This window comes from Haemaphysalis longicornis, unplaced genomic scaffold (assembly GCF_048455015.1).
Source record: "Haemaphysalis longicornis isolate Haplotype H1 unplaced genomic scaffold, Haemaphysalis longicornis Haplotype H1 scaffold_8, whole genome shotgun sequence".
Classification (NCBI taxonomy): Eukaryota; Metazoa; Arthropoda; class Arachnida; order Ixodida; family Ixodidae; genus Haemaphysalis; species Haemaphysalis longicornis.
In genome coordinates, this window is record NW_027526445.1 from 171,601,593 (window position 1) to 171,615,088 (window position 13,496).

The following is a 13,496-nucleotide window of genomic DNA, read 5'->3' on the forward strand; positions in this document are numbered from 1 at the left end:
GGCATGGGCGTATTTTTTCTTTGCACCCTTACTGTGTACCCGACTGTAGTTCTTAGCGTCTTGTTTGGATATACAATGTGAAATACCCTAGGACGATCGGCAATTCTCAGGCTTTTTTAGCATGCTCTAGGACTTGAATTTACCCAGAAATGTGGGAAGACAGTACACCTAATCAGTTTTTGTCCCTTCAATCGGGCTGTTGCTCTTTTGGCTATAAAGCGATTGTCCATAACTAAAAAAACTCTCAATAATGTTGGATATGCTTTGTTTTAATTTATTACTTTATATGCTTTTGTAAGAAACTAATTTTTTTTCCAGTTTGTATTTGGTCATTACCCAAAAATAAGTTTGTGTTAAAAAGGTCACAACTGTTTCAATCATTTGTCATTCTTGCATGATAATTTCTACCTTTCATATGGTATGAGAGTACAAGAGTAGCAATCGAATATGTATTTGCTTTTTTCTTTCAACCGCATCTATGCTGTAGGCCACTTGAATAAAAAAGGACAGAAGCCAAGTACTCTATTCCAAGCTTTGAGAAAGCGACCATTGCACTTCGCAATACCACCCTAAATGTCAACCTTTCAATAAAGTTCGTGAATGGTGGTTGACATACTTCTCTTCGTTTCAGTAAAGCCTCCAAAACGTTTTGTGATAGCAAAAGAAAAAAATATTCGCCAGACTCCCTACTGCCTTTGGGACAAACACCTCCCTTTTGGGTTTGTAAAAGCTACCCAAGAAGGCGTTACAATACTTCGAGAAGGCCACTAAACCTCGGCAAAATCTGCAATAGAAAGAAGAAAATGCGTCCTAAAACCCTCTTAAAACCGGCTCCGAAGTTATATATATGCTCCCCACGGGCGCGTATCCTTCTCAACCACTTGAACACTCCGTAAAGATCACTTATAACGCACGTGAGGAAGTAACAAATACGCCAGTTTAACCTCCTTAAATTCTCGTAAGCAATATGTAAAACTTCCGAAATACCACCCTTCTATATCCTGTTTTTAAGGAGTAAAGGAAACCTCCCAACCCCAGGTTCTAAAAAAAAACTCCTAGCAGGAGGACCACTAGAGCGCAGGTGATTTAGAACCTCTAGGGAGTATATAATTTTGGAGTGTGTATTTTGACGTGTACCAGCTTTTCTTGTACATCGTTCTGTACCGGCCTAGCATGTCATCCGTTTGCATTGCTTGCAGTTCCCGTGACGTCAACAGAATTAGGCTACACAGTTCATAATTTATGTACAGAAGGAAATTTTAGAGGCGGCATCAAAATATCAGCGTAAAGAAAACACGTGAGGCTGCTAACAGTCTGCACTTGAAGCCCTGGACTGCATTCACGTTTACATGAGCAGATTGTTTGTTTTTTAAAGCTGGAGGTACTGAGCACCTTGTATAGCTGTGATATAATGCCGTAGGAAGAGAAGGTTTGCTTCTACACTATTGTGTGCCCTCAAATTTATGGCGGCAACCAAACTTATAGCGAAAATGTGCAGAAATGTTCAGATACACCTTTTCCGTGCTCCTGGTTTTATTTATGCAGCTGTGCCTGGAACCTGTGGCATCTATCTGCACGTTCCGGTAATTGTTAAGGATTGCCGGTTTGGACCCCTCAAAGGAAAAGGCGAGCTCCTTGTCGCTAGTTGCTGAATTTCAAGGTTTAAGCTGTCATGAATCCCAGACAGTTCTATGCGAGACAAGGCGACCAAAGACATAAAGACAGAGCTGGCCGGGGTGACGAAGCCATCCAGCGACAATTTTGCGATCTTGTCCACGCCCGAGGATTTCTTTTCCTTTGGGCAGAAAACCCTACCAGCCGCGCCACAGGATGACCTGTCGCGGTACCTGCTGGTACCAGTTGACTACCCGCTGTCGCAAATGAAGAACTTCGACGGACTGAACCAACTTTTCCTCAAGTACAACACTTCAGTACCCTGGAGCGGTTCCGTGGAACAGCTCTTCAACATTGCCAACGAAGTGTTGATGAAAAAAACCGGCCCGTCTGTTTAATTCCATCATCGACATGCAGCTATTGCTAGTTCAAACAAGAGACTCTACTTAGTTGCCACTATGCATTCGGGAATTTTTTTCCCACGAACACATCTTTTCATATATTTTACATTTTTTTCTTCAGCCATATCCTGTAACATTCACGTACCTAACATTTTTCGCCTGGAGAACCAAAGGATCTGTCGCTTCTGTACCACAGCACGAGTTTTCTTGTTTTCTTAATATTTTTTATTTATTTTTTGTTGTTTCTTTTACTTTTTAGTGTTACACTTTGTGTCTTATCATATTTTTATTGTGTAAATGTTTTTTTCCTCCTGTGATTTTCCCTTGTCCGTATTTATAACCACAGGAACTGATTTGTGCGTTGCGTTCACATATTTGGCTACCTTTGGTTGTTTCCTTCATCTACTACCCTGATTGTGTTCGGTATATAGCAGAACACCGCTGTTACGTTCCTCACTGTTGCGTTTTCCTGGCTGTTTGTCATCGGTCCCGGCATAGTTCCCATAGGATATAATGTATTGCGAACCCCGCTGTAACGTCGCAACTGTGGCCCCCATTACCGTATGATGCGTCGCAACCTGACACTCCGAAGCAACTTGGGCACCGCCATTTTGGCTTGTGATGAGCCTTGGCCAGGACTTGTTACTGAACTGGCTACAAGAAGCCGCAAGCGAGTTGGAGAGGCGGTCAATAGATGGACATCCGTCGAAAGGGATATGGCAATCATCCCTGTGCTTAGAAGAGAAGTTTCAGTTCGAAACACCGGAAGTGCGTGATGTTAGCGCTGCAGGAATGTTGTAATGGTGCCGTGCATCGATTTTAGATTAGGTCAGTTGGCATTGAGCGCGGCCTTCCAGTACCGCGGCGCGGGCCGGTGCTGCCGCCGACCAGGCGGTGGAGCTTCGGTAGCGTTGAGATCGGTCTGGGCGCATCGTCTGCTGCTCCTTCGTTGCTACTATCGGCGCTTTCTACACCACCCACACCGCCACTTGTGTCGGTTTTTCTTGCACAAAGGTCCATCATTTTGGCAGGACGGAACACTCCCTTTGGGTGGTTTTCTGCATTACTTTGGCGTCTTTGCTTCGACAGGTGCTCTCAGGTATGTTGGGGGAAATTCCGGGCACCGCGCTTCCTCTCAGAGTCCATATGCCACGCGGTATATTTAGTTTGACCATTCATGATGTGCTTGTAACAGTTGATGTCTGAAGGCTCACATTGAATGTCACAGCCGTATGTTTCTGACGTAACCCTGAAGTTTTTCTGCGAAATCGCGCTCTACCGCTGCCGAAGTAACCTTGAAAGGCACCCGGCGTGCAACACGTCAACAAAACACACCGACAGTTCAGAGATCCATTAAAATATGCATGCACAATGACAGCACACAGTTAATATGTAATATTATGTTCAGAGAAAAGTGTCGCGATTGCTTTTACTCGCAAGTACATGAAGTGATATCCACCGGTTCTCGGAGGCCGTACCCTACAATATGTGGGAACCCAAAGATTCCTCGGAATCTTAATAGACCGAAATCTTTCCTGGGCTCCGGAAGTGAAGAAACTACGTACAAAAATAACCGCAATGTCAAAAACCCTCGGGTATCTCGCTGGCAGTCGCTGGGGCAGTGACTGTCGCTCTATGTTACTGCTCTGGAAAGCTTATGTCGACGGTTTACTGCGTTACAGCCTCCCTGTCTTTCAAAAGCTTCCGTCATCAAGCAGATAGCAGCTAGATGCGGCCAGAAACAACTGCCTCCGCATCTGCCTCGGCCTCCCGACCGAAAGGGTCATCGAGCTTGGGTATGGTCGCTGAAGCTGGCTGTCTACCTTTGGACGTAATTCGACTCCAGGAAACTGTGCGAATTCATCTACGCCATCGTCTGCAAGCCAAAAGCCATACACTAACACGCACGGCTGAAAATGGTAATTCCAGTTTCGGGCAAGCCCTCAGGACACTAAATCTTTCCGTTCCTACCCAGGTTCCAAAAGCAATGCCATCTAATTTTCCACCCTGGACCCTTTCGCCCCTACGTATCAGATGCAGCATCCCCGGAATTGACTCCAAAAAGAGCATGCCTCAAAGTGCACTCCTTGAATTAACACTTCAACATATCAGCTGGCTATACTCTGACGCAAACCACATCTTTACAGATAGCTCCTGCACACATTAGCGCAGTTCCCCCGGAATATTTATCCCCTCTAAAGGCCAGACGTTCTCCTATCGCCTCGAGCATGCGACATCATCGATGACCGCCGAGCTTCACGCCATCAAGGAAGCTATACGCTACATTTTACGCCAGCGGCCAAAGTAATGGGCGGTTTTCAGGAACTCGAAGGCGGCTCTCCAAAGCCTGCAACCCAGCGACTGCTTCACCATTCATGAACATGCCGGTCGTGACATGCCATACCTGCACCACCTTGCCATTGACGCTAGACACCGCATAGCGTTTCAGTGGATTCCCGGTCACTGTGGTGCTCTAGGAAATGAGAAGGCCGATGAAGGTGCTCGCAGGAGCCTGGATATGCGCAATGTGAGGACGATTTTCTTCACTAAGCGTGATGCCACAACTATGGCGAAGGAGCTTGTTTTATTAGAACGGAACAGTTTCTGGTCCCTTACAGATCACCACCATGCCTTCTTGCGCCACATAGACCCTGAGCTCGAGATGAGGCTGCCAGAGGTACTTCCGCGCCAATTAGAGACGCTATACCACTGACTTCGTCTCAACGCAGCGCTTACAAAGTCTTACCTTTTCGGCTTGGTATTACGAAAAACCATTAGTGCGACAACTGCGGATCGTTGGAAACTGTGGAGCATCTGCTATTGGAATGCCCTGCATATATTAATGCAAGGTGCAGCCTTGAGCAGGGACTAGAGCGCCTCATCCCAGGACCAATTACCTTGAAAGTACTACTTGCTCCATGGTCATCCCCACCAGCTCAAGGCGAAGTACTGTCGGCGTTGTTCGCCTATCTGAACAGGATTGGCGTCATTGGAGTGATTTAGAGTTAAAAAGGAAAAACAGACTTTTCAATCACACTATAACACAAACTGAACGTCACCTTTTTGTAATTTTTCTCTGATTTTATTCTCTCTCTTCCTCTTTCTTCTGCGCTGTAATCTATCGGGCCTTTTATTTTCCCCTTTTCCCCCTTCCCCCGCCGAGTAGCATGTCAGTGTCGAAATTCCGGCAAACATCTCGGCTTTCCCCTCTAATAAAAAGCCTTATCTCTCTCTCTACAGACGTGATGGCAGCAATGGAGCTCTTGATAGGAGGTGATTTAACGACGCCAGATAGACGCCAGCCCATTATCGTGGCTTTTCTCACTCTAACGTTTTCGCGACTGTTACTTTTTTTCCCGGTCCGGAAAAGAACGTAATAACAGGATTCCATTGTACTTTGTAATTCTTATGGGTAGATTTCGTGTGCGAAAAAGCTGTTCACTTTTTTTTCTTGCTATCGTCTTCCGACTTAAACTTGGATTGCGAACCTCGTAGCCAATACTTGTTCGGCTGTGTTTTGTCACTCGCAAATTTGTTCTTTGTGATCCGCAAAGCTTCATTTGTGTTTCTCTCACTAACTTCCTGCAAAGGGGGCTGTGAGGTATTTTAAATAAACTGTAATATTAAATAAACTGTAACAATATATAAACTGTAACTGTACGATAAACTGTAGCATTCAGCCATTATCTGAGGCATTTTACAGCCGCGATACATGACACAAGCGCGGTATGGCGATTATTGAGATATCGAGAATGCCCATGAAACGATAACGTCGGATTTCAAGCAGGTGGTTCAGAGAACCGAAAGCGAAACTTGTTTGAATGCTACTATTGGACATTGTCCAATCACGTAGCACCTTCTCCTGAAGTCACTGCGGTTATTTGGTGCAGCCATCGCAAACCGCGCATAGCACTTTTTCTTCTTTCAGGCTTTATACAATAAATACCGCATTATCACCCGGATAAACGATGAAAAGTGCGTTCATTTGAGGCAGTATACGCAGTGCAAGCAAGAACGGGAGCCTGACAAATTTACTTCAGTGCCCCTTTACATCGTACTATGTCGCTGGACAGCATCTCACATTTTTCCTGCGTACGTTGGGCATTCAAGAGGAAGCTACGACTGACCTTTTTTTTGTGATGTCATTCAGTACCTGAACACGTAAGCTCCGATAAAAAAGTAAATGCATTTTAGGGGCGAAGCTCTTTAAGGCGTGGGTCTGTCCATCCTCGACGTATGTATGTAGCCACCTCTAGTTTATTTCTTTGATTGTTTACTAGATGGCGTGGCTACCTCTAGTTTAGTTCTTGGATTGTTTACTAGATGGCGGTACTTGTATATGATGAAAAGATGCGCTTGGATTGTTTACTAGATGGCGTGGCTACCTCTAGTTTAGTTCTTGGATTGTTTACTAGCTGGCGGGGAGCGTTGTAATAAAATCCGTTCGCTGTTGGCGCGCGCTCGGAGTCGCCCGATGGATAAGGCTGCAGATGTGCGAGCACGCGAGGCAGAAGCGCTCCGTGAAGCTGCGCGACGCCGCCGCCAAGATCCTGCCGTACGAGAGCGGGAGGCCGAAGCGTGTCGTCTGGCTGCGCGACGCCGCCGCCAAGATCCCAGCGTTCGAGAACGAGAGGCCCAAGCGTCACGGCAACGGCGCGAGGACCCTGCCGTACGCGAAGCGGCACGGCTGCGGCGCGAAGAGGATCTCCAAAACGTCAGAGAACGGGAAGCGGCCAGAAAGCGCGCGTATCGGCAGGCAGACCCCGATGCAGTGAGAGCTCGTGAGGCGTCTGGAAAACGCATCAGGCGAGCTCAGCCCCAAGGTGCCGACGGGCTGTTTAAGCGATACTTTCTAGACGTTACGTTCGGACACAGATGTAGTGGGCGAACTTTCACTGAAGAGTCACGCTTTTACCGATGATTTCCCCTCAGGAGCTTCGCCCACTCATCATCATTCACCCCGTGGATATGCTGTGAATTTTTTTTCTCTGTTTGCCTGTCTATTGTGGTGTGAAAGGGCAAAGCCTAGTGTGTACAAGTAGGGTTTCCTATAAATATCTGTACAGTTCAGTATGTCATAAAGAAATCGACGACATTTTTTAAGGGTACGTTCAACCGTGCCCTCTCCAGGGTACTCTCCACTGTCTCCTTCACAGAGCAGTCTGTAAAATTATGGATTCTTAAAACCTGTAGTAAACATCTAAAGTGACCTCGCGACCTGGCGATTCCCATTGTATTTAAAAGATGATAGGGCAATGTCTGCAATAAAATTTTAAGGTAAAGCAGTTCAAATATATAAACTCGCTATAGGTCGGGGAAAGGGGGAGGGACCTCCCGGAGAGACTGTGTGCTATGCGTTAGTGGGAATATGGAAATACCTGAACTGTCTAAGAGGCATGCTTTAAAAATAATGGCTATTCTTGAATGCACAAACGGATTACAGGTAAAGAGAGTCATGTTGTTATTGTTCGCCGCTATCAAACTGCGTGCTTGTGCCCTGCGTTGCGATCTTTCAGAATGCATATTTCTAATCCAGCGTTTCATATACCGGAGCTACAGGCAGCATATGAATTAGGCCAAAAAAGTTTGCTGTGTATAAATTTCAGGTACTTGAGAATGTTTTATGGGTACCAAAATATTTTGCACGCAGACTTATGAGTTTGTAGCATCGTGCTGCAGAATCAATTACGTGGGCAATTAATTAGGTTGATGTGTGAAGCATATGGTGCGCACCCACTCATATTATGGACTCATGTTTCGTTCAAGTATCGTGATTATAGTGCATTAGCGTGTCTTCTGCTTATCAAGTGTGTCAATAGTCCCTGTACGATTGGGAAAGTTTTTAGCCAGTGCGGTACGTTTTGTTTGTACTTTTATATTTGCTGGTTTGTATCTTATCGCGCTTTACACGCATTTTGTTAATAGTCCAGTAGCCGTTTCAAGCTCATCAGCTCGGCCATCAGCAGCCACAAAACCAGCTTCATGGACACACACACAGGGTGGAAGTGTAAGGTGAAGAATATTCGCATTATTTTTTGCTATGCTTGACTTCAGCTTTGTGGCCGCGCGGTTTGTAGCTCAAATTAGAAACCAGCCCCCCCCCCACCCCCCTCCTTCAACTAGCCCCCTTTTTCCACTGGCGTGCACTAAAGGTTCATGAATACGTTTTTCCAGTGTCTGCCTAATGAATTGTATGGTATCAGAAAACGTATTCTCTTAAAAAATTACCGAAACAGTTAGTTGAACTGCGCTTTCTCTACGTTGGATCTGAGAAACCACAATATTAGGGGTTGTGGTGCGTCAGAGCAAACGCCCTGGCGATTAATGTACTCCCTAATGCGATATTTGTGCGCGCGAACTGCAGTCTTTTTGGTCACGGAGCATATCTGCCGCATCTCAGGCAGTTATCGCGTGATCAGGAAACACACAGCGGCGCTCGCTACTCTGCCGTTATCTCGTAGCGCGTCGCCGCCGCCGAGTATGTTGTTGCAAATAGTGTTTTAACTCCCGCGCAAATGTCACGTGGTTCGGATGAGCTATGGAAGGAGGAGGGGCCCCTGGCAAAAGTGGGAAGAGAAGGCAGTGATACAGATGACGCAAAGGCAGCGCGTGCTGCCATCCCCCTCACAATTTCGCCATACGCTCCTCCGTTCTATTTCTGCCTTCGGTGCCTCGTTCGCACTTCCGGTTACGCGGCCATTGACGTCGCCGACGCCAAACCACGGTACTGGGCGCCAAAGTGCTGTGCAATAAAAACAGTAACAGGGGTGAAACTGCACTTGCCGGTGATAACTGCCTCGGTTGACCTCCCTCCCACTTGGTTACACTGGGGAATTCTGGGCTTCACAGATTACCCAATTGCCCTAAAAAACGCTTCCAAAAACACTGCGGTTCATGCTAAATGACCAAGAAGCTGACCGCTGCAAAATGGGTCAAGTGACAAGAATGAGAGGCTGCACGTGACACCATCATATGACCGAAGTCTGTCAAACTACTGCGAAAAACCACCTAGGAGACTCACGCACACATGGGTTTTGTAAGGCTCCCATGATGATTTCTTCAACATAACTACATTTAGGTTCACCTTGTGCTGAATGCTTATGCTGAGAATAACAGAACATTTCTGCGATGTATCAAATACAGTGATCCAATAATACACCAGATCGACAAGCTTCACTTGCGCTACAAATTAAGGCGCATGATGGTCTGTTGTCATTTCCGAGCCTCTTCTTGCACCTGTAGGTGTATATATACCGCCCGCCAGCAGTGTCATTAGCCGAGGACTCACCCACTATAATCCAACCACCACAGCATGAATTTGTTTTAGGGCGCAGCTCTTTGTCACACGTCTCTGGGCTGAGCCGCGTCGCGGTCGTCGTAACCAAGCGAACGATTGGAAGACCACCGAGTGAACGAAAACGCGAACGATGGGAAGACCGACAAGTGAGCGAAAGCAAAGAAGGCGAGTCGCGCAATTGTGAGGGGAGATAGAGATGAAAACATTTTAATGTGCTCAAATGTGAGAGTGGAACCCTAGTCCGGGAATCCATGCGTTACCCTCGCGGTATTGGCCCGTGTCACCAGGAGAGTGTGGTCCTCCGGTTGACAGCTGGTCAACAGTGTCTCCCACAGCTCGGGAAACGAACAGGGGGAGAGGGGTGGTAGGGCTGGGTTGTGAGCGCATTCCACCATTATATGCTGGAGGCCCTATCCGAAAAGACACCGCGCTGGCGGGCGGGGGTCAGCGCGCGCCTGATTTCCGGACCAGCGCGCGTGTTTTCCAGCGGCGCTGTCCGCTCGAAAACGCGTGCGCTGCCCGCTCGAAAACGCTTGTGCTGGCGCTGAAATTCGCGTGTGCTGGCGCTGAAATTTGCGCGCGCTGATGCTGAAAATCGCGCGCGCTCGCGCTGGATTAGCTACAGCAGGATATTTAGGAAATTTACATTCCCTTTTATTGCCTCGTCATGTCTTTACAGAGGACATCTCTATGTTGCCAACTCTCTCGCGTTGACATGGAACTGTATTATCCATGCACACAGGCTTCATTTTTATTATATACAACGCAGCAGACGTATTCGAAGATCACTTCCTTGAAGGCTGTCTTCACGACTATGCAGGATCCCAAAACAGGAGCCCATAAACCGCGTAGAGCTGTTGCTGAGTGCGATGTACCTTGCTCCAGGCACGTCCCTTGTCTTCCTTTGTCCTCAAGTTCCCATTGGCACCTAAAAAGATAAACAAAACAAGACAAAAATGAGATGTAGCTTTCCAGAAATACTGCAGGTAAAAAAATTCAAGTGGTTACTTGCTATTTATGCCTGTAGGTAGCACCACAAAAAATGTTTTAGAAAAATGGCGCTATGTCTGAAGCTGGTGGGCAAAGCACGCAATTATGGAAAGCTGTGTGCCCTGGTTCACTGTTAACACGAAATGTTGCGAGGGTATTTGTTCAGCATTGCGTGCAGCTGAAGACCTAAAAAATGGCAAGGCCATTAACCCTGATGTTCACTGGCCAACAGGCTTTGGCCAATGATCTCCAATAATGTCCTTTGTCCAATGTGTCCATTGTTTGTTTGCCAACATGTTTGTTGGCCAATGATGTACCTTGATCAACAATCCTTTGATGCCCATCAGCCAACAGTCTGTAATAGCAAGCTTTCACCCAGACTCGAAACTGTGCTAGCACGAGCTCATCGCCATGAAATGGGCCGCAGGTGCTCACCCAGCCAAAGTAGACTCTGCCTTGCATGAACCAATTCCCTTTCAAAAGCGCAGGTTGACATCGGGATCTGTCGATTCATGAGCTATCACTGAGCTATCATGAGCTATCACTGTTCTTAGCTACCACATGAGCTACCACATGAGCTATCACTGTTATTAGCTTGTACCCAAGTATAAAGTGTTTCACTGCAGCTATGAGATAGACGCATCACCACACTCACATATTGCCATTATATTTAGCTCTTTGAATGACACCCTATGGCCGTTAAGTACAATTTAACATTTATATTATTAAAGAAAGCACAGGTAGCATTCCAAAGACAAAATTTAAAAAAAGTTTGGTTTACCAACTCATAATTGTCTTGTAGAATCACATGTGTTCATGACTGTGACTTGCTTAGGTAAAATTTCTCACTAACTGGGAGTTCAAAATTACAGCAGGATTTTTAAATGTTGCGTTGAACAAGGCCAATTTAGGCAAACAAGGAATAAGCAAACAGTCCCGTGCCGTTTAATGACTGCAACCAGTGTCATTTTAAGTGACACAGTGAAGGTGCTTGCATATTCTACATGTTCAATGCAGCGCAAGCAACCAAAAAATCACGCCTCCCATACGCAGCACACTCAATGTGGCTGATGTGCCGCATTTTTCCCTTTCCGTGGCATTCACAAGCATGAACCAGCGTTTTCTGCCACCTGCTGGAGCATTTAGGAGTGCTTGTCAAGGTTTATCTAGGTAAGCCTTCACATTCAATTTTAATTTTAAAAAAACTTTGGTCGGGTGGAAGAAAAGGCTATTCAGCGGCAGTCTTTGAATTTTGTCTTGGGTCATGGCCAAAGTCGCCACTTCAGCCCGTCAATAAGCTGGAGCATTGTCAAAGGTGAAGTCGGCTTTGTCATTGGGGTCATGTTCTCGGGCTCGCTGTAATGATTCTTCGAGAAATGTATCGAAGGTGGCCCAGTGTGCCTTGTTGGCGATACTCCAGTGAATGACGCTGCTGGAAAATATTAAGAACAGGGTGTTTGTTTCCTCTTCGGTGTCCGTCACAAGTTTTACAGCTGGAGCACCCCTCTTCGCTGGGGCAAAACAAAACTTAATGTGCACCACACATTAAAATTGCTCTCATTAATGTAGTCGCATTACACCATCATGCCCACCTTCAGCAACGATTCTGTATACTGCAGAATCGTTGCATTTTGCAACAGGGCATCGCCAACAAAGTACACCGGGCCATGTTCAACAAACTCTTGGAATTGTCGCAGCACGCCTGAGAGCTCATCCCCGACGGCGAAACTGTCTTCCCTTTTTACAACACTTCAGCACATTGATGGGCAGAGTGGCGGTTTTGGTCATGACCCAACACACATTCCAAAGACCGTCGCCATGTAGCTTTGTCCTCAATCTGACCGTAAAAGTTACTTCATTATTCCGATTGAGTGGGAAGGCTTACTTACCTAGAAAAACTTTCACAAGCACTCCTGTATGCGCCAGCAGGTGGAAAAAAAAGGCCGCCGGTCCATGATTCCAACGCCGCAGAAGAGGCAAAATGCAGCACATCAGCTGCATTGAGTTTGAAGCATATCACAGGCATAATTCTTCGTTCAAAAGATAAATGAGCGCTATGCCTAAATGAGGGCTAATTAGCTGCTTACTTTAAAACATGGCACTGTAAGTGTTAATGTACCACATACAGCTATATGCCATGTGCTCTCCATGAGAAACCAGATTCCTCACTTACGATGATGTGCACATTTAGTGAAAGTGTAACCAGACCGCTCACATAAATCGTTTTCTATGTATACGTAGCCTGACTTGAATAAGAAGCCGTTTTCCAAACCACGTACCTTGAGTGCGCTAAACACCTCTCCATAAACATACAAGCTATTGTTGCTTGCATTGCTGAAGGGTGAATGCACTGGACTTTCTACCATGCAGCGGCGCTACCTGCGTGGCGGTGCCGACGCCATAAGTGCGGTTGCACTCTGCCGCATGGGCAGCGCTTTTCCCGACACGAAACGTGGTTTGGAGCATGGTGTTGGCAATAACGTTTCGTGTGGACAGTGTTTTTTTCTGCTAATCCATGGGCTTGCAAATGCCTTGTCGTAAGTGTAGCCAGCATTGTTCACACTTGAAAATTCCGGGCTGCACTGTTCACACCTTCAACAACAGCAGACACTAAGCAGGCCGCACAACAAAAACAAACACGCCGTTTCTTTTCTCTTTTTTTCTGTTTTGAAGCGAATGCTAGGGGGTGCTTGAAGACGGTCTAATTTCATTCGACGAATTCGCAAGGAAGTTATTCAGCCCCAAATCTGTTGCACCCGTTTCATTTCAGCTGATCCCCAGGATGATGGGCATCTAAGCTTTCACTTCGTGCCTCGTCATATGTTTGAAATATTACATAGTGCTAAAATGTTTATAAATTAAGGTAGCCGGTGTATTTCATGGGTGAGATGAACCCGAATACGCACGCAGCCTTAACATAGGCTACTTCAAGTGTTTTGAGGTGAATGTGCATACATGTGTCAGATACTACCAAAAGTTAGATACGACCAAAACACCAAAGGGAGCCTTGCTATCTGTGTGTTAGCTGCCAGCTGCCGCTAAGTGTGGTGCATTATTTTAAACATTACACTAAAAAGTTTTCCAAATATCTTGACATCCTAATTAGCAGGTAATTATTCGGTAACTAGTTGAGTGCAACCTTGAATAGATATATCACGTTTTGCAAAGAATCATACTGCATTACTGTAAAATTT